Source organism: Bombina bombina, chromosome 12, assembly GCF_027579735.1.
Source record: "Bombina bombina isolate aBomBom1 chromosome 12, aBomBom1.pri, whole genome shotgun sequence".
NCBI lineage: Eukaryota > Metazoa > Chordata > Amphibia > Anura > Bombinatoridae > Bombina > Bombina bombina.
The window spans coordinates 79,522,398-79,549,985 of NC_069510.1; the positions used below are offsets into that span (position 1 = coordinate 79,522,398).

The 27,588-nt window shown below is 44.0% G+C and overlaps 1 protein-coding gene across 5 annotated transcripts in view; it reads right to left on the reverse strand.

Moving 5' to 3' along the window:
• The window catches only part of ZNF618 (zinc finger protein 618), a 692,337-nt gene that overhangs the window by 378,029 nt on the left and 286,720 nt on the right, over positions 1-27,588 (reverse strand). The window lies entirely within an intron of this gene.

Below are 27,588 nucleotides of genomic sequence, written 5' to 3' on the forward strand. Positions count from 1 at the left end.
GTCAAATTGTGTGCAGCTACGTCCTCAAGGATACTTTCCTGGGCTTGCCAGCTCCACTGTACTACAATACAGCTTTTAATACACTACACTGGTAGTTATTACTACCTTTTAATTAATATAATTAAATGTTAAGTTTTATTTTACACCCACTGTATATTACCTCACTGTTCAATATACTGATCTATTGATAAAATAAGAGCGCTCTGGTTTATCCAACATTTCTCTGTTTTCTCAGTTTATTTCCCACAATCCCCAAGTCATTCAGCCTAAGAAATATAGAAAGAGCAGAGGATACAAAGGGTATAGAGGTGCCTGAAGTTTAGAAAAACTATAACATAAAATAAAAAGCCGTCCATAATTTAGAAATTTAGAAGAAAGGGCGGGTAGTGGGCTCTCCATGCCAGGAAAGAAAATAATTTATCAGGTAAGCATAAATTTTGTTTTCTTTCCAATGGCATGGAGGGTCCACAAATCCATTCTAATTACTAGTGGGAACCAATACCCAAGGTAGAGGACACACAATGGAAAGGGGGAGGAAACAAGACAGGCGGACCTAAACTGAAGGCAACACTGCTTGAAGAACTTTCTTACCAAAGGAAGCCTCAGCAGAGGCAAAAACATTGAATTTGGAAAATTTGGAAAAAGTAAAAGTATGCAACGAGGACCAAGTGGCCGCCTTGCAAATTTGCTCCACAGAAGCAGCCCAGGAAGAAGAAACAGCCCAAGTAGAATGAGCCATAATCATCTCAGGAGGCTGTTGCCCAGCTGTCTCATAGGCCAACCGAATGACACTCCTTAACCAAAAAAGAAAGAGTAGATGAAGTGGCCTTTTGGCCCTTACGTTTGCCAGAAAACACCACAAAAAGCGCAGAAGATTGACGAAAAACCTTAATAGTCCGGAAATAGAATTTGAGAGCCCCGAACTACATCCAGGTTGTGTAACAGACGTTCTTTTTGACAAAAAGGATTAGGACAGAACGAAGGAACAACAATTTCCTGATTGATATTGCTATCCGGAACAAACTTAGGAAGAAATCCCAATTTAGTACGGAGAACCGCCTTAACCGCATGGAAAATAAGATAAGGGGCATCACATTGTAGAGCCGAAAGTTCTGAGACTCTACGAGCAGAAGAAATAGCTAGTAAAAATAAAACTTTCCAAGACAACAACTAAATATCAACAGAGTGCATAGGCTCAAAAGGAGTCTGTTGCAGAACCCTAAGAACAAGATTAGGACTCCACGGAAGAGCAACAGATTTAAACACAGGCCTGATTCTGACCAGGGCCTGAACAAAAGATTGAACATCTGGTAAGTCAGCCAAACATTTATGTAACAGAACAGAAAGGGAAGAAATCTGACCCTTCAGGGAACTGACTGCTAAACCCTTTTCCAGCCCCTCCTGGAGAAAGGACAGAATACGAGAAACTCTCACCTTACTCCAAGGGAAACCCTGAGATTCGCACTAATAAAGGTATGTGCGCCAAACCTTATGATATATCTTGCGAGTTACCGACTTACAAGCCTGGATCAAAAGTATCAATAACCTTTTCGGAAAAACCTTGTATAGACAAGACTAGACTCAATCTACATGCAGTAAGCTTCGGAGAATCTAGATTTGAATTAAAAAAAAGACCCTGAAGTATAAGGTTCTTCCTCAGTGGTAGTCTTCATAGAGGTGAGGACGACATCTTCATGAAGTCTGAAAACCAGTTTCTGCAAGACCAAGCTAGAGCGATTAGAATCACCAAAGCCAGCTCCTGTTTGATCCGGGCTATCACCCGAGGAAGAAGGGCAAATGGAGGAAACATGTAAATGAGACCGAAATTCCACGGAATCGCCAGAGCGTCCATCAGAACTGCTTGTGGATCCCGTGATCTGGATCCGTATCTTGGAAGCTTGGTGTTTAGACGAGACACCATCAGGTCCAACTCCGGCATTCCCCACCTGAAGGTTATCCTCAAGGACACCTCCGGAAAAAGTCTGCCTGCTCAGATAATCTGCCTCCCATTTGTCCACACCTGGGATGTGGATGGCAGAAATATGACAACTGTGAGTCTCTGACCATCGAAGAATGCAAGACACCTTCTTCATCGCTAAGGAACTCCTTGTTCCTCCCTGATGGTTGATATAAGCCACTGAAGTGATGTTGTCCGATTGGAATCCGAAAAACAGGACCAAACTCAATTAAGGCCAAGCTATCAGAGCATTGAAGATTGCTCTTAACTCTAGGATATTTATAGGAAGAGCAGACTCTGTCTGAGTCCAAATTCCCTGAGCTCTTAAGGAACCCCAAACAGTTCCCCAGCCTGAAAGACTGGCATCTGTAATCACGATCTCCCAGGATGGTCTCAAGAAGCATGTGCCTTGGGACAGATGGTCCTGGGAGCGCCAGCAAAAAAGAGAGTCTCTCATCATGTTGTCTAGGATTATCCTATGAGAAAGGTCCGAGTGGTCTCCGTTCCTTTGTCAGAGTATGCATAACTGTAGAGGTCTCAGATGGAATCGAGCAAAAGAAATACTGTCCATGGAAGCCACCATTAGACCACTTAATTCCATACACTGCGCCACCGAGGGGCACGCAGAAGACTGAAGAGAAAGAAAGCTTGGATTTTCTGAATTCCGTTAAGAAAATTTTCATGGAGATCGAGTCTATGATCGTCCCCAAAAAACATACCTTGGTACTTGGTACCAAGGAACTCTTTTCCAGAGTCACCTTCCACCCGTGAGAGCGGAGAATCAACAACAGAGAATTTATATGGGATTCTGCTAAATGAAAAGATGGCGCCTGAACCAAGATAGTGTCCAGGTAAGGGGCCACTGCAATTTCTTGAGATGTGGCTACTGCCAGAAGAGACCCTAGAACCTTCATAAAGATTTGTGGGGCAGTGGCTAGGCCGAAAGTTAGGGCTACAAATGGGAAGTGTTTGTCCAGGAAGGCAAACCGAAGGAATTTGAAATGATCCTTGTGAATAGGAACATGAAGATATGCGTCCTCCAGGTCGATGGTAGTCATGTACTGACCCTTCTGTATTAAAGGGAGAATAGAACGTATAGTCTCCATTTTGAAGGACGGAACCCTGAGAAATTTGTTGAGACATTTGCGGTCTAGAATAGGTTGAAAAGTTCCCTCCTTTTTGGGAACCACGAATAGGTTGAAAAAGAATCCTCAACCCTGTTCTGCCAGAGGAACAGGGGCAATCACTCCTAGAGAAGTGAGTTCCCTGGCACAGTTTAAGAATGCCTCTCTTTTTTACTGGTTTGCAGATAATCTTGACAGGAGAAATCTGCCTCTGGGAGGACAAGATTTAAATCCTATCTTGTAACCCTGAGAGACTACCTCCACCCCCACAAGGATCGGGGACATTGTGAATCCAAGCCTGTTGAAAGAAAGTCTGCTCCCTACTACTTGATCCAAACTTGGATCGGGGGCGAACCTTTCATGCTGTTTGTTCTCAGAGGAAGGCTTCTTGGATTGCTTATCCTTATTCTAAGGCTGGCTAGATCTCCATGAGGGTTTGGTTTGTTCAGGCGTGGAAGAAGATGATTTTTGTCCCTTGAACTTACGAAAGAAATGAAAATTAGAAGTCTGGTGACCCTTAGGTCTAACCTTCTTATCCTGAGGCAGAAAATCTCCCTTTCCACTCATGACCGTGGAAATAATTTCAGCCAGACCAGGACAAAACAAAATCTTACCTTTAAAAGGAAGAGAGACAGAAGTCTAGACTTAGACACCATGTCAGCTGACCAAGACTTTAACCACAAGGCTCTGCAAGATAGAATGGCAAGACTAGAAGTCTTTGCACTCAGACAAACTACTTGCATACTGGCATCACAGATGAAAGTATTAGTCAGTTTTAAAGCCTTGATCCTGTCTTGGATCTCCTCTACTATAGTTTCCTCCAAAGTCAGTTCCGATAAGGAGTCGAACCAGTAAGAGGCCGCACCAGCAACTGTCGCCATGCTAGCAACTGGCTGCCATATCAGTCCATGGTGAAGATTTTATTTTCTTAAATACCCCTCCAGTTTCCTATTCATAGGATCCTTGAAGGGGTACTATCCTCTAGAGGAATTGTGGTTCTCTTGGCCAATGTGAATATAGCTCCATCCACCTTAGGAACAGTGCGCCAAAGGTCTCGCACAGAGTCTGCAACAGGAAACATCTTTTTTAAGACAGGAGATGGCAAAATGGGACACCCGGCTTCTCCTATTCCTAAAAAAACATAATTTATGCTTACCTGATAAATTTATTTCTCTTGTAGTGTGTTCAGTCCACGGGTCATCCATTACTTATGGGATATATTCTCCTTCCCAACAGGAAGTTGCAAGAGGATCACCCAAGCAGAGCTGCTATATAGCTCCTCCCCTCACATGTCATATCCAGTCATTCGACCGAAACAAGACGAGAAAGGAGAAACTATAGGGTGCAGTGGTGACTGGAGTTATAATTTTAAAATTTAGAACCTGCCTCAAAAAGACAGGGCAGGCCGTGGACTGAACACACTACAAGAGAAATAAATTTATCAGGTAAGCATAAATTATGTTTTCTCTTGTTAAGTGTGTTCAGTCCACGGGTCATCCATTACTTATGGGATACCAATACCAAAGCTAAGTACACGGATGATGGGAGGGACAAGGCAGGAACATTAAACAGAAGGAACCACTGCCTGTAGAACCTTTCTCCCAAAACCAGCCTCCGAAGAAGCAAAAGTGTCAAATTTGTAAAATTTGGAAAAAGTATGAAGTGAAGACCAAGTTGCAGCCTTGCAAATCTGTTCAACAGAGGCCTCATTCTTAAAGGCCCAGGTGGAAGCCACAGCTCTAGTGGAATGAGCTGTAATTCTTTCAGGAGGCTGCTGTCCAGCAGTCTCATAGGCTAAACGTATTATGCTACAAAGCCAAAAAGAGAGAGAGGTAGCCGAAGCCTTTTGACCTCTCCTCTGTCCAGAGTAAACGACAAACAGAGAAGAAGTTTGTCGAAAATCTTTAGTTGCCTGTAAGTAGAACCTCAGAGCACGGACCACGTCTAGATTATGCAAAAGACGTTCCTTCTTTGAAGCAGGATTAGGACATAATGATGGAACAACAATCTCTTGATTGATATTCCTGTTAGAAACAACCTTAGGTAAAAACCCAGGTTTAGTACGCAGGACTACCTTGTCTGAATGAAAGATCAGATAAGGAGAATCACAATGTAAGGCAGATAACTCAGAGACTCTTCGAGCCGAGGAAATAGCCATCAAAAACAAAACTTTCCAAGATAAAAGCTTAATATCAATGGAATGAAGGGGTTCAAACGGAACACCCTGAAGAACTTTAAGAACCAAGTTTAAGCTCCACGGAGGAGCAACAGCTTTAAACACAGGCTTAATTGTAGCCAAAGCCTGACAAAAAGCCTGGACGTCTGGATTCTCTGCCAGACGTTTGTGTAAAAGAATAGACAGAGCGGAAATCTGTCCCTTTAGCGAACTAGCGGATAAACCCTTTTCTAAACCCTCTTGTAGAAAAGCCAATATCCTAGGAATCCTAACCTTACTCCATGAGTAACTCTTGGATTCGCACCAATATAAATATTTATGCCATATCTTATGGTAAATTTTTCTGGTCACAGGCTTCCGAGCCTGTATTAATGTATCAATAACCGAATCCGAAAACACACGCTTTGATAGAATCAAGCGTTCAATTTCCAGGCAGTCAGCCTCAGAGAAATTAGGTTTGGATGGTTGAAAGGACCCTAAATTAGAAGGTCCTGCCTCAGAGGTAGAGACCATGGTGGACAGGACGACATGTCCACTAGGTCTGCATACCAGGTCCTGCGTGGTCACGCAGGCGCTATCAGAATTACCGATGCCCTCTCCTGTTTGATCCTGGCAATCAGTCGAGGTAGCAACGGAAATGGTGGAAACACATAAGCTATGTTGAAAACTCAAGGGGCTGCTAATGCATCTACCAGCACCGCTCCCGGGTCCCTGGACCTGGATCTGTAACAAGGAAGCTTCGCGTTCTGGCGAGATGCCATGAGATCCAGATCCGGTTTGCCCCAACGACGAATCAGTTGAGCAAATACCTCCGGGTGAAGTTCCCACTCTCCCGGATGAAAAGTCTGGCGACTTAGGAAATCCGCCTCCCAGTTCTCCACGCCTGGGATGTAAATCGCTGACAGGTGGCAAGAGTGAGACTCTGCCCAGCGAATTATCTTCGAGACTTCCAACATCGCTAGGGAACTCCTGGTTCCCCCTTGATGATTGATGTAAGCCACAGTCGTGATGTTGTCCGACTGAAATCTGATGAACCTCAGTTTTGCTAACTGAGGCCAAGCTATAAGAGCATTGAATATTGCTCTTAATCCTAGAATGTTTTTTGGAAGGAGTTTCTCCTCCTGAGTCCACGATCCCTGAGCCTTCAGGGAATTCCAGACTGCTCCCCAGCCTAGAAGGCTGGCATCCGTTGTCACAATCGTCCAATCTGGTCTGCGAAAGGTCATTCCTTTGGACAGATGAACCGGTGACAACCACCAGAGAAGAGAATCTCTGGTCTCCTGGTCCAGATTTAGCAAAGGGGACAGATCTGAGTAATCCCCGTTCCATTGACTTAGCATGCATAGTTGCAGCGGTCTGAGATGCAGGCGCGCAAATGGCACTATGTCCATTGCCGCGACCATTAAGCCGATTACCTCCATGCACTGAGCTACTTGGCTTGGAATGGAATGAAGGACACGACAAGCATTGAGAATCTTTGATAACCTGGACTCCGTCAGGTAAATCTTCATCTCTACAGAATCTATAAGAGTCCCTAGAAAAGGAACCCTTGTGAGTGGTAACAGAGAACTCTTTTCCACGTTCACTTTCCACCCATGCGACCTCAGAAATGCTAGAACTATCTCTGTATGAGACTTTGCATTTTGAAAACTTGACGCTTGTATCAGAATGTCGTCTAGGTACGGAGCCACCGCTATGCCTCGTGGTATTAGTACCGCCAGAAGTGAGCCCAGAACCTTCGTAAAAATTCTCTGGGCCGTAGCTAACCCGAAGGGAAGAGCTACAAACTGGTAATGCCTGTCTAGAAAGGCAAACCTTAGGTACCGATAATGATCTTTGTGAATCGGTATGTGAAGGTAAGCATCCTTTAAGTCCACTGTGGTCATATATTGACCCTCTTGGATCATGGGTAGGATGGTTCGAATGGTTTCCATCTTGAACGATGGTACCCTTAGGAATTTGTTTAAGATCTTTAAGTCCAAGATTGGTCTGAAGGTTCCCTCTTTTTTGGGAACCACAAATAGATTTGAGTAAAATCCTTGTCCCTGTTCCGTTCGCGGAACTGAGTGGATCACTCCCATGACTAAGAGGTCTTGTACACATTGTAGAAATGCCTCTTTCTTTACTAGGTTTGTTGATAACCTCGACAGATGGAACCTCCCTTGTGGAGGAGAGGTTTTGAAATCCAGAAGGTATCCCTGAGATATAATCTTCAACGTCCAGGGATCCTGCACATCTCTTGCCCAAGCCTGGGCGAAGAGAGAAAGTCTGCCCCCCACTAAATCCGTCTCCGGATAGGGGGCCCTGTCTTCATGCTGTCTTAGGGGCGGGAGTAGGCTTTCTGGCCTGCTTGCCCTTGTTCCATGACTGGTTGCCTTTCCAACCCTGTCTGTAACGAGCAGTAGTTCCTTCCTGTTTTGGAGCGGAGGAAGTTGAAGCTGCTCCTGCCTTGAAGTTACGAAAGGCACGAAAATGAGACTGTTTGGCCTATGGTTTGGCCCTGTCCTGAGGAAGGGCGTGGCCCTTACCTCCCGTAATGTCAGCAATAATTTCCTTCAAGCCGGGCCCGAATAAGGTCTGCCCTTTGAAAGGAATGTTAAGTAGTTTAGATTTGGAAGTTACATCCGCTGACCAGGATTTAAGCCAGAGCGCCCTGCGCGCCTGTATGGCGAATCCGGAATTTTTAGCCGTAAGTTTGGTTAAATGCACTACGGCATCTGAAACAAACGCATTAGCTTGTTTAAGGGTTCTAACTTTGCTCAAAGCCTCATCCAATGGCGCTGTGCGAATCGCCTCTTCCAGAGACTCAAACCAGAATGCCGCTGCAGCCGTGACAGGCGCAATGCATGCAAGAGGCTGCAATATAAAACCCTGTTGAACAAACATTTTCTTAAGATAACCCTCTAATTTTTTATCCATTGGATCTGAGAAAGCACAGCTATCCTCCACCGGGATAGTGGTACGTTTGGCTAAAGTAGAAACTGCTCCCTCCACCTTAGGGACCGTCTGCCATAAGTCTCGTGTGGTGGCGTCTATAGGAAACATTTTTCTAAATATCGGAGGAGGGGAAAAAGGCACACCGGGTCTATCCCACTCCTTACTAATAATTTCTGTAAGTCTTTTTGGTATAGGAAAGACGTCAGTACACACCGGTACCGCATAGTATCTATCCAACCTACACATTTTCTCTGGAATTGCCACCGTGTCGCAATCATTCAGAGCCGCTAACACCTCCCCTAGTAACACACGGAGGTTCTCAAGCTTAAATTTAAAATTTGAAATTTCTGAATCCGGTCTCCCTGGATCAGAACCGTCACCGACAGAATGAAGCTCACCGCCCTCATGTTCTGCAAATTGTGACGCAGTATCAGACATGGCTCTCGTGTCATCAGCGCGCTCTGTCCTTAACCCAGAGCTATCGCGCTTGCCTCTTAATTCGGGCATATTATATAATACTTCTTTCATAACATTAGCCATATCATGTAAAGTGATTTGTAAGGGCCTATATGTACTTGGCGTCTCCATCTTACGCATCTCCCGAGCGGGAGACACAGGTACTGACACGTGAGGAGAGTTAGGCGGCACAACTTCCCCCTCGTTGTCTGGTGATAGTTTCTCTATCGGTACAGATTGACTTTTATTCAAAGCAATATCAATACAATTGGTACACATCGTTCTATTGGGCTCCACATTGGCTTTTGAACATGATGAACAAACAGTTTCCTCTGAATCAGACATGTTTAAACAGACTTAGCAATGAAAGCTTGGAAATCACTTTCAATAAGTTTACAAGCAATATAAAAAACGCTGCAGAGCTTTTTAAAAAATACAGATATAGTTAAACAATTCTTAACAAGAAGTGTATTATTAGCAGAGGATTGCACCCATTAGCAAAAGGATGATTAACCCCTCAATACCCAAAACGGATCAATTAAGATTTAACGCTTTTAATCACAGTCAAACACACTGTCATAGATCTGCTGTGACTGATTACCTCCCTCAAAAATGAATTTTGCAGACCCCTGAGCTCTCTAGAGACGTCCTGGATCAAGGAGGAAGAAGCAGGAAGACTGTGCTAGAATTTTAACTGCGCAACAAGGCGCTAAAACAAGGTCCCTCCCACTCCTATTACAACAGTGGGAGCCCTGATATAACGGTTTCCATGCAGAAAAACATAATTTATGCTTACCTGATAAATTCCTTTCTTCTGTAGTGTGATCAGTCCACGGGTCATCATTACTTCTGGGATATTAACTGCTCCCCTACAGGAAGTGCAAGAGGATTCACCCAGCAGAGCTGCATATAGCTCCTCCCCTCTACGTCACTCCCAGTCATTCGACCAAGGACCAACGAGAAAGGAAAAGCCAAGGGTGAAGTGGTGACTGGAGTATAAATTAAAAAATATTTACCTGCCTTAAAAACAGGGCGGGCCGTGGACTGATCACACTACAGAAGAAAGGAATTTATCAGGTAAGCATAAATTATGTTTTCTTCTGTTAAGTGTGATCAGTCCACGGGTCATCATTACTTCTGGGATACCAATACCAAAGCAAAAGTACACGGATGACGGGAGGGATAGGCAGACTCTTTATACAGAAGGAACCACTGCCTGAAGAACCTTTCTCCCAAAAATAGCCTCCGATGAAGCAAAGGTGTCAAATTTGTAAAATTTGGAAAAAGTATGAAGCGAAGACCAAGTTGCAGCCTTGCAAATCTGTTCAACAGAGGCCTCATTCTTGAAGGCCCAAGTGGAAGCCACAGCTCTAGTAGAATGAGCTGTAATTCTTTCAGGGGGCTGCTGTCCAGCAGTCTCATAAGCTAAACGAATTATGCTACGAAGCCAAAAAGAAAGAGAGGTAGCGGAAGCTTTTTGACCTCTCCTCTGCCCAGAGTAAATGACAAACAGAGAAGACGTTTGTCGGAATTCCTTAGTTGCTTGCAAGTAAAATTTTAGAGCCCGGACTACATCCAGGTTGTGCAGTAGACGTTCCTTCTTTGAAGAAGGATTTGGGCATAAAGAAGGAACAACAATCTCTTGATTGATATCCCTGTTAGTAACTACCTTAGGTAAGAACCCAGGTTTAGTACGCAGGACTACCTTATCCGAATGAAAAATCAAATAAGGAGAATCACAATGTAAGGCTGATAATTCAGAGACTCTTCGAGCCGAGGAAATAGCCATTAAAAATAGAACTTTCCAAGATAACAACTTTATATCAATGGAATGAAGGGGTTCAAACGGAACGCCCTGTAAAACATTAAGAACAAGGTTTAAACTCCATGGTGGAGCAACAGTTTTAAACACAGGCTTAATCCTGGCCAAAGCCTGACAAAAAGCCTGGACGTCAGGAACTTCTGACAGACGTTTGTGTAACAGAATGGACAGAGCTGAGATCTGTCCCTTTAATGAACTAGCAGAAAAACCCTTTTCTAAACCTTCTTGTAGAAAAGACAATATCCTAGGAATCCTAACCTTACTCCAAGAGTAACCTTTGGATTCACACCAATGTAGGTATTTACGCCATATCTTATGGTAAATCTTTCTGGTAACAGGTTTCCTAGTCTGTATTAAGGTACTAATAACTGACTCAGAAAACCCACGTCTTGATAAAATTAAGCGTTCAATTTCCAAGCAGTCAGCTTCAGAGAAGTTAGATTTTGATGTTTGAAGGGACCCTGTATCAGAAGGTCCTGTTTCAGAGGTAGAGACCAAGGTGGACAGGATGACATGTCCACCAGGTCTGCATACCAAGTCCTGCGTGGCCACGCAGGTGCTATTAGAATCACTGATGCTCTCTCTTGTTTGATTCTGGCTATCAATCGAGGAAGCAACGGGAAGGGTGGAAACACGTAAGCCATCCTGAAGTCCCAAGGTGCTGTCAGAGCATCTATCAGGACTGCTCCTGGATCCCTGGATCTGGACCCGTAACGAGGAAGCTTGGCGTTCTGTCGAGACGCCATGAGATCTATCTCTGGTTTGCCCCAACGTCGAAGTATTTGGGCAAAGACCTCCGGATGAAGTTCCCACTCCCCCGGATGAAAAGTCTGACGACTTAAGAAATCCGCCTCCCAGTTCTCCACTCCCGGGATGTGGATTGCTGACAGGTGGCAAGAGTGAGACTCTGCCCAGCGAATTATCTTTGATACTTCCATCATAGCTAGGGAGCTTCTTGTCCCTCCCTGATGGTTGATGTAAGCTACAGTCGTGATGTTGTCCGACTGAAACCTGATGAACCCCCGAGTTGTCAACTGGGGCCAAGCCAGGAGGGCATTGAGAACTGCTCTCAATTCCAGAATGTTTATTGGCAGGAGACTCTCCTCCTGACTCCATAGTCCCTGAGCCTTCAGGGAATTCCAGACGGCACCCCAACCTAGAAGGCTGGCGTCTGTTGTTACAATTGTCCAGTCTGGTCTGCTGAATGGCATCCCCCTGGACAGGTGTGGCCGAGAAAGCCACCATAGAAGAGAATTTCTGGTCTCTTGATCCAGATTCAGAGAAGGGGATAAGTCTGAGTAATCCCCATTCCACTGACCTAGCATGCACAGTTGCAGTGGTCTGAGGTGTAAGCGTGCAAAGGGTACTATGTCCATTGCCGCTACCATTAAGCCGATTACCTCCATACATTGAGCCACTGACGGGTGTTGAATGGAATGAAGAGTGCGGCAAGCACTTTGAAGTCTTGATAGCCTGTCCTCTGTCAGGTAAATCTTCATTTCTACAGAATCTATAAGAGTCCCCAGGAAGGGAACTCTTGTGAGTGGAACGAGTGAACTTTTCTTTTCGTTCACCTTCCATCCATGTGACCTTAGAAATGCCAGCACTAACTCTGTATGAGATTTGGCAGTTTGAAAGCTTGAAGCTTGTATCAGAATGTCGTCTAGGTATGGAGCTACCGAGATTCCCCGCGGTCTTAGTACCGCCAGAAGAGCACCCAGAACCTTTGTGAAGATTCTTGGCGCTGTAGCCAATCCGAATGGAAGAGCCACAAACTGGTAATGCCTGTCTAGGAAGGCAAACCTTAGGTACCGGTAATGATCTTTGTGAATCGGTATGTGCAGGTAAGCATCTTTTAAATCTACAGTGGTCATGTACTGACCCTCTTGGATCATAGGTAAAATTGTCCGAATAGTCTCCATCTTGAACGATGGAACTCTTAGGAATTTGTTTAGGATCTTTAAGTCCAGGATTGGTCTGAAAGTTCCCTCTTTTTTGGGAACCACAAACAGATTTGAGTAAAACCCCTGTCCCTGTTCCGATCGTGGAACTGGATGGATTACTCCCATTAACAAGAGCTCTTGTACGCAGCGTAGAAAAGCCTCTTTCATTGTCTGGATTGTTGACAATCTTGACAGATGAAATCTCTCTCTTGGAGGAGAGTATTTGAAGTCCAGAAGGTATCCCTGAGATATTATCTCTAGCGCCCAGGGATCCTGAACATCTCTTGCCCAAGCCTGGGCGAAGAGAGAAAGTCTGCCCCCCACTAGATCCGATTTCGGATCGGGGGCCCTCAATTCATGCTGTTTTGGGGGCAGCAGCAGGTTTCCTAGTCTGCTTGCCCTTGTTCCAGGACTGGTTAGGTTTCCAGCCTTGTCTGTAGCGAGCAACAGCTCCTTCCTGTTTTGGTGCAGAGGAAGTTGATGCTGCTCCTGCTTTGAAATTACGAAAGGAACGAAAACTAGACTGTCTAGTCTTGGCTTTGGCTTTGTCCTGAGGCAGGGCATGGCCTTTACCTCCTGTAATGTCAGCGATAATCTCTTTCAACCCGGGCCCGAATAAGGTCTGCCCTTTGAAAGGTATATTAAGCAATTTAGACTTAGAAGTAACATCAGCTGACCAGGATTTTAGCCACAGCGCCCTGCGTGCCTGAATGGCGAATCCTGAATTCTTCGCCGTAAGTTTAGTAAGATGTACTACGGCCTCCGAAATGAATGAATTAGCTAGTTTAAGGACTCTAAGCCTGTCCGTAATGTCGTCCAGAGTAGCTGAACCAATGTTCTCTTCCAGAGACTCAATCCAGAATGCCGCTGCAGCCGTGATCGGCGCAATGCATGCAAGGGGTTGCAATATAAAACCTTGTTGAACAAACATTTTCTTAAGGTAACCCTCTAACTTTTTATCCATTGGATCTGAAAAAGCACAGCTATCCTCCACCGGGATAGTGGTACGCTTAGCTAAAGTAGAAACTGCTCCCTCCACCTTAGGGACCGTTTGCCATAAGTCCCTTGTGGTGGCGTCTATTGGAAACATTTTTCTAAATATCGGAGGGGGTGAGAACGGCACACCGGGTCTATCCCACTCATTAGTAACAATTTCAGTAAGTCTCTTAGGTATAGGAAAAACCTCAGTACTCGTCGGTACCACAAAATATTTATCCAACCTACACATTTTCTCTGGTATTGCAACTGTGTTACAATCATTCAGAGCCGCTAACACCTCCCCTAGTAATACACGGAGGTTTTCCAGTTTAAATTTAAAATTTGAAATATCTGAATCCAGTCTGTTTGGATCAGAACCGTCACCCACAGAATGAAGTTCTCCGTCCTCATGTTCTGCCACCTGTGACGCAGTGTCTGACATGGCCCTAATATTATCAGCGCACTCTGTTCTCACCCCAGAGTGATCACGCTTACCTTTTAGTTCTGGTAATTTAGCCAAAACTTCAGTCATAACAGTAGCCATATCCTGTAATGTGATTTGTAATGGCCGCCCAGCTGTACTCGGCGCTACAATATCACGCACCTCCCTCTGAGCGGGAGATGTAGGTACTGACACGTGAGGCGAGTTAGTCGGCATAACTCTCCCCTCGTTGTTTGGTGAAATTTGTTCAATTTGTACAGATTGATTTTTATTTAAAGTAGCATCAATACAGTTAGTACATAAATTTCTATTGGGCTCCACTTTGGCATTGCAACAAATGACACAGGTATCATCTTCTGAATCAGACATGTTTAACACACTAGCAAATAAACTTGCAACTTGGAAATACAATTCAAATAGAATAATATTAAAACGTACTGTGCCTTTAAGAAGCACAGAAGATCTATGACAGTTAAAAATTAATAAATTGAAACAGTTATAGCCTCAATCCTTGTAAACAACACAACTTTAACAAAGGTTTAATCCCATTAGCAAAGATAACAATTTCTGAAAGCAGGAAACAAATTACAGAATAAAAGTTTTTATTTCAGTCAAACTATAATTCTCACAGCTCTGCTGAGAGAAATTACCTCCCTCAAAATAAGTTTTGAAGACCCCTGAGCTCTGTAGAGATGAACCAGATCATGCAGGGAATACAATGAGTTGCTGACTGAAATATTTGATGCATAGTAAAAGCGCCCCTCCCCCACACACACAGCAGTGAGGGAGAACAGAAACTGACAGAAAAAACAGATTTAAGCAACTGCCAAGTGGAAAAATGGTGCCCAAACATTTATTCACTCAGTACCTCAGCAAATGAAAACGATTTTACATTCCAGCAAAAACGTTAAACATAATCTCTAGTTATTAAACAGCTTTATGTCCTTCTTACAGTGTAATTCTAGTGAAGTACCATTCTCCCAGAATACTGAAGTGTAAAGTATACATACATGACATTATATCGGTATGGCAGGATTTTCTCATCAATTCCATTGTCAGAAAATAAAAACTGCTACATACCTCTATGCAGATTCATCTGCCCGCTGTCCCCTGATCTGAAGTTTACCTCACTCCTCAGATGGCCGAGAACAGCAATATGATCTTAACTACTCCGGCTAAAATCATAGCAAAACTCTGGTAGATTCTTCTTCAAACTCTGCCAGAGAGGTAATAACACACTCCGGTGCTATTTTAAAATAACAAACTTTTGATTGAAGATATAAAACTAAGTATAATCACCATAGTCCTCTCACACGACCTATCTAGTTGCTGGGTGCAAGAGAATGACTGGGAGTGACGTAGAGGGGAGGAGCTATATGCAGCTCTGCTGGGTGAATCCTCTTGCACTTCCTGTAGGGGAGCAGTTAATATCCCAGAAGTAATGATGACCCGTGGACTGATCACACTTAACAGAAGAAATATATGTTAGCCATGTGGAAAAAAATCATGCCCAAAGAGATTTATCACCAAAGTACCTCACAAAAACGAATAACATGCCAGTAAACGTTTTATTAAAAAACAACATTTTCCAATGTCATGCAAATTCATCACTAAGCCTGCTACCAGTCGCTACCACTGCAGATAAGGCTTAAGTATTATTTCAGTTTTAACAGTATTTTCTCAGTCAAATTCTAGTCCCTAGAAAATAACTTGACTGCGCATACATTTATCAGCCTGATACCAGTCGCCACTATTGCATTTAAGGCTGTACTTACATCATACGGTAACAGCAGTATTTTCTTAGTCAATTCCATTCCCAGAAAATAATGCACTGCACATACCTCATTTGCGGAGGACCCCGCATGCTATTCCCAGTTTCTGAAGTTACCCCACTCCACAGAATGTCGAGAACAGCCAGTGGATCTTAGTTACGCCTGCTAAGATCATAGAAAAAAACGCAGGCAGTTTCTTCTTCCAAATACTGCCTGAGATAGAAAAACAGCACACTCCGGTGCCATTTAAAATAACAAACTTTTGATTGAAGAATAGTTAAGTAAAAACTCCAGCTCCTCTCGCGACCTCCTCCTTTGTTGAGGGTTGCAAGAGAATGACTGGATATGACATGTGAGGGGAGGAGCTATATAGCAGCTCTGCTTGGGTGATCCTCTTGCAACTTCCTGTTGGGAAGGAGAATATATCCCATACGTAATGGATGACCCGTGGACTGAACACACTTAACAAGAGAAATAATGTCTGACATGCGATCTGGAACAGGAAATACTTCCATTGATCTAGGTTTGACATCAAAGACTCTATTTAGTTTATTAACCTTCGGAGTTTCTTTGACTGTAGGTTCAGAATCCTCCAGAGTAGCTAGAACCTTTTTCAATAGTAAACGGAGGTGCTCAAGCTTAAATCTAAAACTAACCTCCTCTGACCCTGCTATACTAGCTACAGCAGACTCAGAATCAGAGATTTCGCCCTCAGAAGCTATAGTAGAATGGTCATCCTCAGATAACAGACAAACTGACTAAGGCAGCTATGGCGTTATCAGAAATTCCTGACTTTCTCTTCCTCTTACCTGAGATAGGTAAGGCACTCAGAGCTGCAGAAACGTCAGAAGTTAGTTGCACAGCAAAATCACCTGGTAAATGTACACCCGCAGGAACTGACTGAGAGGAACCACAGGGCACTGATTGTGTAACTGCCAAGGATGGGGACATCTGAGGAGAAAGCTGAGGCATGTCCTGGACAACAACATCCTGAGAGACAGATGGCTCTGAGAGGGAGTCTTTATTTTTTTAAAGTAACATTTTATTCACACAAGTGGAACAAAACTGCACAGGAGGAATAACCTAAGCCTCAAGGCAATATAAACATTTATCAAAAGACATAGAAATACTTTTAGCAGAATCCTAAAAGGTATTGGTTCACAGAAGCAATAAACTTAATACAATCAGGATCCTAAAAAATTAAGCAGACCCAAAAATATAAAATTTCAATTGAATATGCAGGGATTAAGAAAAAAACGTTAAAGGAAAATAGGCACCGCTATATCTCCAGCTCTGCTGGAGAGACTCACCCCTCTGGTGACACAATACAGGCAAGAGTGTAATTTAGATCTATTTGCAACACCAGCTCTAATATACAGCTCCTCTTCTTCCACCGTAACTTCTTAGATTTTTTGCAGCAGAAAAGTGAAAGGCAAACACTCCAAAAACCCTCCGCTAGGAAAAGTCGACTGAGGACTGCGAGATCAAAGTATTTGCTCAGCGGAAGAGAAGACCGCAATGAAAAGCAAATGCGACACTGGGGGAAAAGAGTGCGATTTTCCCTTCTATTAACCTCTCAAGAGCCAGAAAGCCTCATAAGTATTAATGGGCAATGTTTCACTTAGCCCTTTAATCTCCCAATAAAGCAGTATAGTGCCCTGCTCATGCTGTCCAAAATAAAATATCCCCAATATGAAGAGATATATAAGTCCATATTTTCCACTTGGAGGAATATTAACCCCCAAAAGTGCCATATCCTTTTAACCTAGAAGGCAAAAAGCACTTACCTGTGGAGTTCAGCTGCAGGGCAGGAACATCTTCTCAGGTATGACAGACCAGACTCAGACGACCTCTGACAGGGAACTGAGGAAGAGAAAGAAAAGCAGAGTAACCAACCCTGGTTTTCTATATAGGGGTTAGCATAAATTTTGGAAAAAAGCAAGGACCTGCCCTGCCGACTTCCAACAGCTAATAGCCACCATAACTCTTACTAAAGAGGATTAGATGGACACAGCATAGACCCAATCCTTACTTGCATGGAAACTACCCACTAAAGGATTAATTTTCTTCAGACACTATCTTCGCACACCTCCATGATGTACAAAGGCAAAGAATGACTGGGGGGATTGTGGGAAGTAGAAGGTATACTTGAAGCTTTGCTGGGGTGTTCTTTGCCTCCTCCTGGTGGCCAGGAGTTGAATTACTACCAGTAATTAGAAAGGATTTATGGACTCTCCATGCCATTGGAAAGAAATGCATATTTTTCACACTTTTTGATGCAGGTTTCTTAAACAACATGATACATACATAAAAACAGAATTTATGCTTACCTGATAAATTACTTTCTCCAACGGTGTGTCCGGTCCACGGCGTCATCCATTACTTGTGGGATATTCTCCTCCCCTACAGGGAAAGGCAAGGAGAGCACACAGCAAGAGCTGTTCATATAGCTCCCCCTCTGGCTCCGCCCCCCAGTCATTCGACCGACGGTTAGGAAAAAAAGGAGAAACTATAGGGTGCCGTGGTGACTGTAGTGTATAAAGAAAAAGAAAAAAATTTCAAACCTGATTAAAAAACCAGGGCGGGCCGTGGACCGGACACACCGTTGGAGAAAGTAATTTATCAGGTAAGCATAAATTCTGTTTTCTCCAACAATGGTGTGTCCGGTCCACGGCGTCATCCATTACTTGTGGGAACCAATACTTAAGCTTTAGGACACGGATGAAGGGAGGGAGCAAATCAGGTTACCTAAACAGAAGGCACCACGGCTTGAAGTCCGCGCCAAGAATGACGCAATAAAATGAAGCATTTTCAGCCCCCGCGAGCCTAATAGCCCACAGGGAAAAAGTCAAATTTTAAGGTAAGAAAAAAATTGATTCATTCATATGCATTATCCCAAATATGAAACTGACTGTCTGAAATAAGGAATGTTGAACATTCTGAGTCAAGGCAAATAAATGTTTGAACACATATATTTAGAACTTTATATAAAAGTGCCCAACCATAGCTTAGAGTGTCACAGAAAATAAGACTTACTTACCCCAGGACACTCATCTACAAGTAGTAGAAAGCCAAACCAGTACTGAAACGAGAATCAGTAGAGGTAATGGTATATATAAGAGTATATCGTCGATCTGAAAAGGGAGGTAAGAGATGAATCTCTACGACCGATAACAGAGAACCTATGAAATAGACCCCGTAGAAGGAGATCATTGAATTCAAATAGGCAATACTCTCCTCACATCCCTCTGACATTCACTGCACGCTGAGAGGAAAACCGGGCTCCAACCTGCTGCGGAGCGCATATCAACGTAGAATCTAGCACAAACTTACTTCACCACCTCCATAGGAGGCAAAGTTTGTAAAACTGATTTGTGGGTGTGGTGAGGGGTGTATTTATAGGCATTTTGAGGTTTGGGAAACTTTGCCCCTCCTTGTAGGAATGTATATCCCATACGTCACTAGCTCATGGACTCTTGCTAATTACATGAAAGAAATATCATTATAAAATTTGGCAAAAGTGTGCAGAGAAGACCAATTCGCTGCCTTACATATCTGATTAACAGAAGCCTCGTTCTTGAAGGCCCATGTGGAAGCCACAGCCCTAGTGGAGTGAGCTGTGATTCGATCAGGAGGCTGCCGTCCGACAGTCTCATAAGCCAATCGGATAATGCTTTTCAGCCAGAAAGAGAGGTAGCAATAGCTTTTTGTCCTCTCCTCTTACCAGAGTAAACGACAAACAAGGATGAGGTTTGTTAAAAATTCTTTGTTGCTTCTAAATAGAACTTTAAAGCACGGACTACATCTAAATTGTGTAACAAACGTTCCTTCTTTGAAACTGGATTCGGGCACATAGAAGGAATAACTATTTCCTGGTTAATATTCTTGTTGGAAACAACTTTTGGAAGAAAACCAGGCTTGGTACGCAAAATAACCTTATCTGAATGGAACACCAGATAGGGTGGATCACACTGCAAAGCAGATAATTCAGAAACTCTTCTAGCAGAAGAAATAGCAACCAAAAACAGAACTTTCCAAGATAGCAACTTGATATCTATGGAATGTAAGGGTTCAAACGGAACCCCCTGAAGAACTGAAAGAACTAAATTTAGACTCCAAGGAGGAGTTAAGGGTCTGTAAACAGGTTTAATTCTGACCAAAGCCTGTACAAAAGCTTGTACCTCTGGCACAGCTGCCAGTCGTTTCCATAACAAGACAGATAAAGCAGAAATCTGTCCTTTTAGAGAACTCGCTGACAATCCCTTATCCAAACCTTATTGGTGAAAGGAGAGGATCTTAGGAATTTTAATCTTACTCCAGGAGAATCCCTTGGATTCACACCAACAGATATATCTTTTCCATATTTTATGGTAAATCTTTCTAGACACAGGTTTTCTGGCTTGGACCAGAGTATCTATCACTGAATCTGAAAACCCACGCTTGGATAAAATCAAACGTTCAATTTCCAAGCAGTCAGCTGCAGAGAAAACAGAATTTATGTTTACCTGATAAATTACTTTCTCCAACGGTGTGTCCGGTCCACGGCGTCATCCTTACTTGTGGGATATTCTCTTCCCCAACAGGAAATGGCAAAGAGCCCAGCAAAGCTGGTCACATGATCCCTCCTAGGCTCCGCCTACCCCAGTCATTCGACCGACGTTAAGGAGGAATATTTGCATAGGAGAAACCATATGATACCGTGGTGACTGTAGTTAAAGAAAATAAATCATCAGACCTGATTAAAAAACCAGGGCGGGCCGTGGACCGGACACACCGTTGGAGAAAGTAATTTATCAGGTAAACATAAATTCTGTTTTCTCCAACATAGGTGTGTCCGGTCCACGGCGTCATCCTTACTTGTGGGAACCAATACCAAAGCTTTAGGACACGGATGAAGGGAGGGAGCAAATCAGGTCACCTAAATGGAAGGCACCACGGCTTGCAAAACCTTTCTCCCAAAAATAGCCTCAGAAGAAGCAAAAGTATCAAACTTGTAAAATTTGGTAAAAGTGTGCAGTGAAGACCAAGTCGCTGCCCTACATATCTGATCAACAGAAGCCTCGTTCTTGAAGGCCCATGTGGAAGCCACAGCCCTAGTGGAAGGAGCTGTGATCCTTTCAGGAGGCTGCCGTCCGGCAGTCTCGTAAGCCATCTGATGATGCTTTTAATCCAAAAAGAGAGAGAGGTAGAAGTTGCTTTTTGACCTCTCCTTTTACCAGAATAAACAACAAACAAGGAAGATGTTTGTCTAAAATCCTTTGTAGCATCTAAATAGAATTTTAGAGCGCGAACAACATCCAAATTGTGCAACAAACGTTCCTTCTTCGAAACTGGTTTCGGACACAGAGAAGGCACGACTATCTCCTGGTTAATGTTTTTGTTAGAAACAACTTTTGGAAGAAAACCAGGTTAGTACGTAAAACCACCTTATCTGCATGGAACACCAGATAAGGAGGAGAACACTGCAGAGCAGATAATTCTGAAACTCTTCTAGCAGAAGAAATTGCAACCAAAAACAAAACTTTCCAAGATAATAACTTAATATCAACGGAATGTAAGGGTTCAAACGGAACCCCCTGAAGAACTGAAAGAACTAAGTTGAGACTCCAAGGAGGAGTCAAAGGTTTGTAAACAGGCTTGATTCTAACCAGAGCCTGAACAAAGGCTTGAACATCTGGCACAGCTGCCAGCTTTTTGTGAAGTAACACAGACAAGGCAGAAATCTGTCCCATCAAGGAACTTGCAGATAATCCTTTTTCCAATCCTTCTCGAAGGAAGGATAGACTCTTAGGAATCTTAACCTTGTCCCAAGGGAATCCTTTAGATTCACACCAACAGATATATTTTTTCCAAATTTTGTGGTAAATTTTTCTAGTTACAGGCTTTCTGGCCTGAACAAGAGTATCAATAACAGAATCTGAGAACCCTCGCTTTGATAAGATCAAGCGTTCAATCTCCAAGCAGTCAGCTGGAGTGGGACCAGATTCGGATGTTCGAACGGACCTTGAACAAGAAGGTCTCGTCTCAAAGGTAGCTTCCATGGTGGAGCCGATGACATATTCACCAGATCTGCATACCAAGTCCTGCGTGGCCACGCAGGAGCTATCAAGATCACCGACGCCCTCTCCTGATTGATCCTGGCTACCAGCCTGGGGATGAGAGGAAACGGCGGGAATACATAGGCTAGTTTGAAGGTCCAAGGTGCTACTAGTGCATCTACTAGAGTCGCCTTGGGATCCCTGGATCTGGACCCGTAGCAAGGAACCTTGAAGTTCTGACGAGAGGCCATCAGATCCATGTCTGGAATGCCCCACAGTTGAGTGATTTGGGCAAAGATTTCCGGATGGAGTTCCCACTCCCCCGGATGCAATGTCTGACGACTCAGAAAATCCGCTTCCCAATTTTCCACTCCTGGGATGTGGATTGCAGACAGGTGGCAGGAGCGAGTCTCCGCCCATTGAATGATTCTGGTCACTTCTTCCATCGCCAGGGAACTCCTTGTTCCCCCCTGATGGTTGATGTACGCAACAGTCGTCATGTTGTCTGATTGAAACCGTATGAACTTGGCCCTCGCTAGCTGAGGCCAAGCCTTGAGAGCATTGAATATCGCTCTCAGTTCCAGAATATTTATCGGTAGAAGAGATTCTTCCCGAGACCAAAGACCCTGAGCTTTCAGGGATCCCCAGACCGCGCCCCAGCCCATCAGACTGGCGTCGGTCGCGACAATGACCCACTCTGGTCTGCGGGAGGTCACCCCTTGTGACAGGTTGTCCAGGGACAGCCACCAACGGAGTGAGTCTCTGGTCCTCTGATTTACTTGTATCTTCGGAGACAAGTCTGTATAGTCCCCATTCCACTGACTGAGCATACACAGTTGTAATGGTCTTAGATGAATGCGCGCAAAAGGAACTATGTCCATTGCCGCTACCATCAAACCTATCACTTCCATGCACTGCGCTATGGAAGGAAGAGGAACGGAATGAAGTATCCGACAAGAGTTTAGAAGTTTTGTTTTTCTGGTCTCTGTCAGAAAAATCCTCATTTCTAAGGAGTCTATTATTGTTCCCAAGAAGGGAACTCTTGTCGACGGAGATAGAGAACTCTTTTCCACGTTCACTTTCCATCCGTGAGATCTGAGAAAGGCCAGGACTATGTCCGTGTGAGCCTTTGCTTGAGGAAGGGACGACGCTTGAATCAGAATGTCGTCCAAGTAAGGTACTACTGCAATGCCCCTTGGTCTTAGCACCGCCAGAAGGGACCCTAGTACCTTTGAGAAAATCCTTGGAGCAGTGGCTAATCCGAAAGGAAGCGCCACGAACTGGTAATGCTTGTCCAGGAATGCGAACCTTAGGAACCGATGATGTTCCTTGTGGACAGGAATATGTAGATACGCATCCTTTAAATCCACCGTGGTCAAGAATTGACCTGTTTAGGATCTTGAGATCTAAGATTGGTCTGAACGTTCCCTCTTTTTTGGGAACTACGAACAGATTGGAGTAGAACCCCATCCCTCGTTCTCTTAATGGAACAGGATGAATCACTTCCAGAAGATAACCTTGGGAGACTATTTCTAGCGCCCAAGGATCCAGAACATCTCTTGCCCAAGCCTGAGTGAAGAGAGAGAGTCTGCCCCCCACCAAATCCGGTCCCGGATCGGGGGCCCGCATCTCATGCTGTCTTGGGAGCAGTGGCAGGTTTCTTGGCCTGCTTTCCTTTGTTCCAGCCTTGCATAGGTCTCCAGGCTGGATTGGCTTGAGAAGTATTACCCTCCTGCTTAGAGGACGTAGCACTTGGGGCTGGTCCGTTTCTGCAAAAGGGACGAAAATTAGGTTTATTTTTGGCCTTGAAAGACCTATCCTGAGGAAGGGCGTGGCCCTTGCCCCCAGTGATATCAGAGATAATCTCTTTCAAGTCAGGGCCAAACAGTGTTTTCCCCTTGAAAGGAATGTCAAGCAATTTGTTCTTGGAAGACGCATCCGCTGACCAAGATTTTAACCAAAGCGCTCTGCGCGCCACAATAGCAAACCCAGAATTTTTCGCCGCTAACCTAGCCAATTGCAAGGTGGCGTCTAGGGTGAAAGAATTAGCCAATTTAATAGCACGAATTCTGTCCATAATCTCCTCATAAGAAGAAGAATTACTAATAATCGCCTTTTCTAGCTCATCGAACCAGAAACACGCGGCTGTAGTGACAGGGACAATGCATGCAATTGGTTGTAGAAGGTAACCTTGCTGAACAAACATCTTTTTTAGCAAACCTTCTAATTTTTTATCCATAGGATCTTGGAAAGCACAACTATCTTCTATGGGTATAGTGGTGCGCTTGTTTAGAGTAGAAACCGCCCCCTCGACCTTGGGGACTGTCTGCCATAAGTCCTTTCTGGGGTCGACTATAGGAAACAATTTTTTAAATATGGGGGGAGGTACGAAAGGTATACCGGGCCTGTCCCATTCTTTATTAACAATGTACGCCACCCGCTTGGATATAGGAAAAGCTTCGGGGGGCCCCGGGGCCTCTAGGAACTTGTCCATTTTACATAGTGTTTCTGGAATGACCAGATAATCACAATCATCCAAATTGGATAACACCTCCTTAAGCAGAGCGCGGAGATGTTCCAACTTAAATTTAAAAGTAATCACATCAGGTTCAGCTTGTTGAGAAATTTTTCCTGAATCTGAAATTTCTCCCTCAGACAAAACCTCCCTGGCCCCCTCAGACTGGTGTAGGGGCCCTTCAGAAACAATATCATCAGCGTCCTCATGCTCTTCAGTATTTTCTAAAACAGAGCAGTCGCGCTTTCGCTGATAAGTGGGCATATTGGCTAAAATGTTTTTGATAGAATTATCCATTACAGCCGTTAATTGTTGCATAGTAAGGAGTATTGGCGCGCTAGATGTACTAGGGGCCTCCTGTATGGGCAAGACTGGTGTAGACGAAGGAGGGGATGATGCTTACTCCCTTCACTTGAGGAATCATCTTGGGCATCATTTTTACTAAATTTTTTATGACATAAATCACATCTATTTAAATGAGAAGGAACCTTGGCTTCCCCACAGTCAGAACACAATCTATCTGGTAGTTCAGACATGTTAAACAGGCATAAACTTGATAACAAAGCACAAAAAACGTTTTAAAATAAAACCGTTACTGTCACTTTAAATTTTAAACTGAACACACTTTATTACTGCAATTGCGAAAAAGTATGAAGGAATTGTTCAAAATTCACCAAAATTTCACCACAGTGTCTTAAAGCCTTAAAAGTATTGCACACCAAATTTGGAAGCTTTAACCCTTAAAATAACGGAACCGGAGCCGTTTTTATATTTAACCCCTTTACAGTCCCTGGAATCTGCTTTGCTGAGACCCAACCAAGCCCAAAGGGGAATACGATACCAAATGATGCCTTCAGAAAGACTTTTCTATGTATCAGAGCTCCACACACATGCAGCTGCATGCCATGCTGTTCTCAAAAACAAGTGCGCCATACCGGCGCGAAAATGAGGCTCTGACTATGATTAGGGAAAGCCCCTATAGAATAAAGTGTCTAAAACAGTGCCTGCCGATATTATTTTACAAAAAATACCCAGATTAAAAGATTCCTCAAGGCTAAATATGTGTAAATATGATCGATTTAGCCCAGAAAATGTCTACAGTCTTAATAAACCCTTGTGAAGCCCTTATTTACTGTCTGAATAAAAATGGCTTACCGGATCCCATAGGGAAAATGACAGCTTCCAGCATTACATCGTCTTGTTAGAATGTGTCATACCTCAAGCAGCAAAAGACTGCTCACTGTTCCCCCAACTGAAGTTAATTCCTCTCAACAGTCCTGTGTGGAACAGCCATGGATTTTAGTAACGGTTGCTAAAATCATTTTCCTCATACAAACAGAAATCTTCATCTCTTTTCTGTTTCAGAGTAAATAGTACATACCAGCACTATTTTAAAATAACAAACTCTTGATTGAATAATAAAAACTACAGTTAAACACTAAAAAACTCTAAGCCATCTCCGTGGAGATGTTGCCTGTACAACGGCAAAGAGAATGACTGGGGTAGGCGGAGCCTAGGAGGGATCATGTGACCAGCTTTGCTGGGCTCTTTGCCATTTCCTGTTGGGGAAGAGAATATCCCACAAGTAAGGATGACGCCGTGGACCGGACACACCTATGTTGGAGAAATTAGATTTGGATGTTCGAATGGACCTTGTACTAGAAGATCCTGTCTCAAAGGTAGCTTCCATGGTGGAGCCGATGACATATTCACCAGGTCTGCATACCAAGTCCTGCGCGGCCACGCAGGAGCTATCAGAATCACCAAGGCCTTCTCCTGTTTGATCCTGGCTACAAGCCTGGGAAGGAGAGGGAACGGTGGAAACGCATAAGCTAGGTTGAACGACCAAGGCGCCACTAATGCATCCACTAGAGTGGCCTTGGGATCCCTGGATCTGGACCCGTAGCAAGGAACCTTGAAGTTCTGACGAGACGCCATCAGATCCATGTCTGGAATGCCCCATAATTGAGTCAACTGGGCAAACACCTCCGGGTGGAGTTCCCACTCCCCAGGATAGAAAATCTGACGGCTCAGATAATCCGCCTCCCAGTTGTCTACTCCTGGGATGTGGATTGCAGATAGGTGGCAGGAGTGATCCTCCGCCCATTTGATGATCTCGGATACCTCTCTCATCGCCAAGGAACTCCTTGTTCCTCCCTGATGGTTGATGTAAGCTACAGTCGTCATGTTATCTGACTGGAATCTTATGTATCCGGCCTTCGCTAGATGAGGCCAAGCCCGGAGAGCATTGAATATCGCTCTCAGTTCCAGGATGTTGATCGGGAGAAGAGACTCTTCCCGAGACCATAAACCCTGAGTTTTCAGGGAATCCCAGACCGCGCCCCAGCCTGATAGACTGGCGTCGGTCGTGACAATGACCCACTTTGGTCTGTAGAAACTCATTCCCTGAGACAGGTGATCCTGTCTACTGGAGCATGCACAGTTGTAATGGTCTTAAATTAATTCGAGCAAAAGGAACTATGTCCATTGCTGCAACCATCAACCCTACTACTTCCATGCACTGAGCTATGGAAGACTGCAGAATAGAGAGAAGAACTTGACAAGCGTTTAGAAGCTTTGACTTTCTGACTTCTGTCAGGAAGATCTTCATTTCAAAAGAATCTATTATTGTTCCCAAAAAGGGAACTCTTGTCGACGGAGACAGGGATCTCTTTTCTACGTTCACCTTCCACCCGTGAGATCTGAGAAAGGCTAGAACAATGTCTGTATGAGCCTTTGCCTTGGAAAGAGACGACGCTTGCATTAGAATGTCGTCCAGATAAGGTGCCACTGCAATGCCCCTTGGTCTTAGAACCGCTAGAAGGGACCCGAGCACCTTTGTGAAAATTCTGGGAGCAGTGGCTAGTACGAATGGGAGAGCCACGAACTGATAATGTTTGTCCAGAAAGGCGAACCTTAGGAACTGATGATGATCTTTGTGGATAGGAATATGTAGATACGCATCCTTTAAATCCACGGTAGTCATATATTGACCCTCCTGGATTGTAGGTAAAATTGTTCGAATGGTTTCCATTTTGAACGATGGAACTCTGAGAAATTTGTTTAGAATTTTTAAATCCAGAAATGGTCTGAAAGTTCCCTCTTTTTTGGGAACTACAAACAGATTTGAGTAAAAACCCCTGAACTTGTTCCACAGTTGGAACTGGGTGTATCACTCCCATCTTTAACAGGTCTTCTACACAATGTAAGAATGCCTGTCTACTTATTTGGTTTGAAGATAAGTGAGAAATGTGGAACCTTCCCCTTGGGGGTAGTTCCTTGAATTCTAGAAGATAACCCTGAGAGACTATTTCTAGTGTCCAGGGATCCTGAACATCTCTTGCCCAAGCCTGAGCAAAGAGAGAGAGTCTGCCCCCTACTAGATCCGGTCCCGGATCGGGGGGCTATCCCTTCATGCTGTCTTGGTA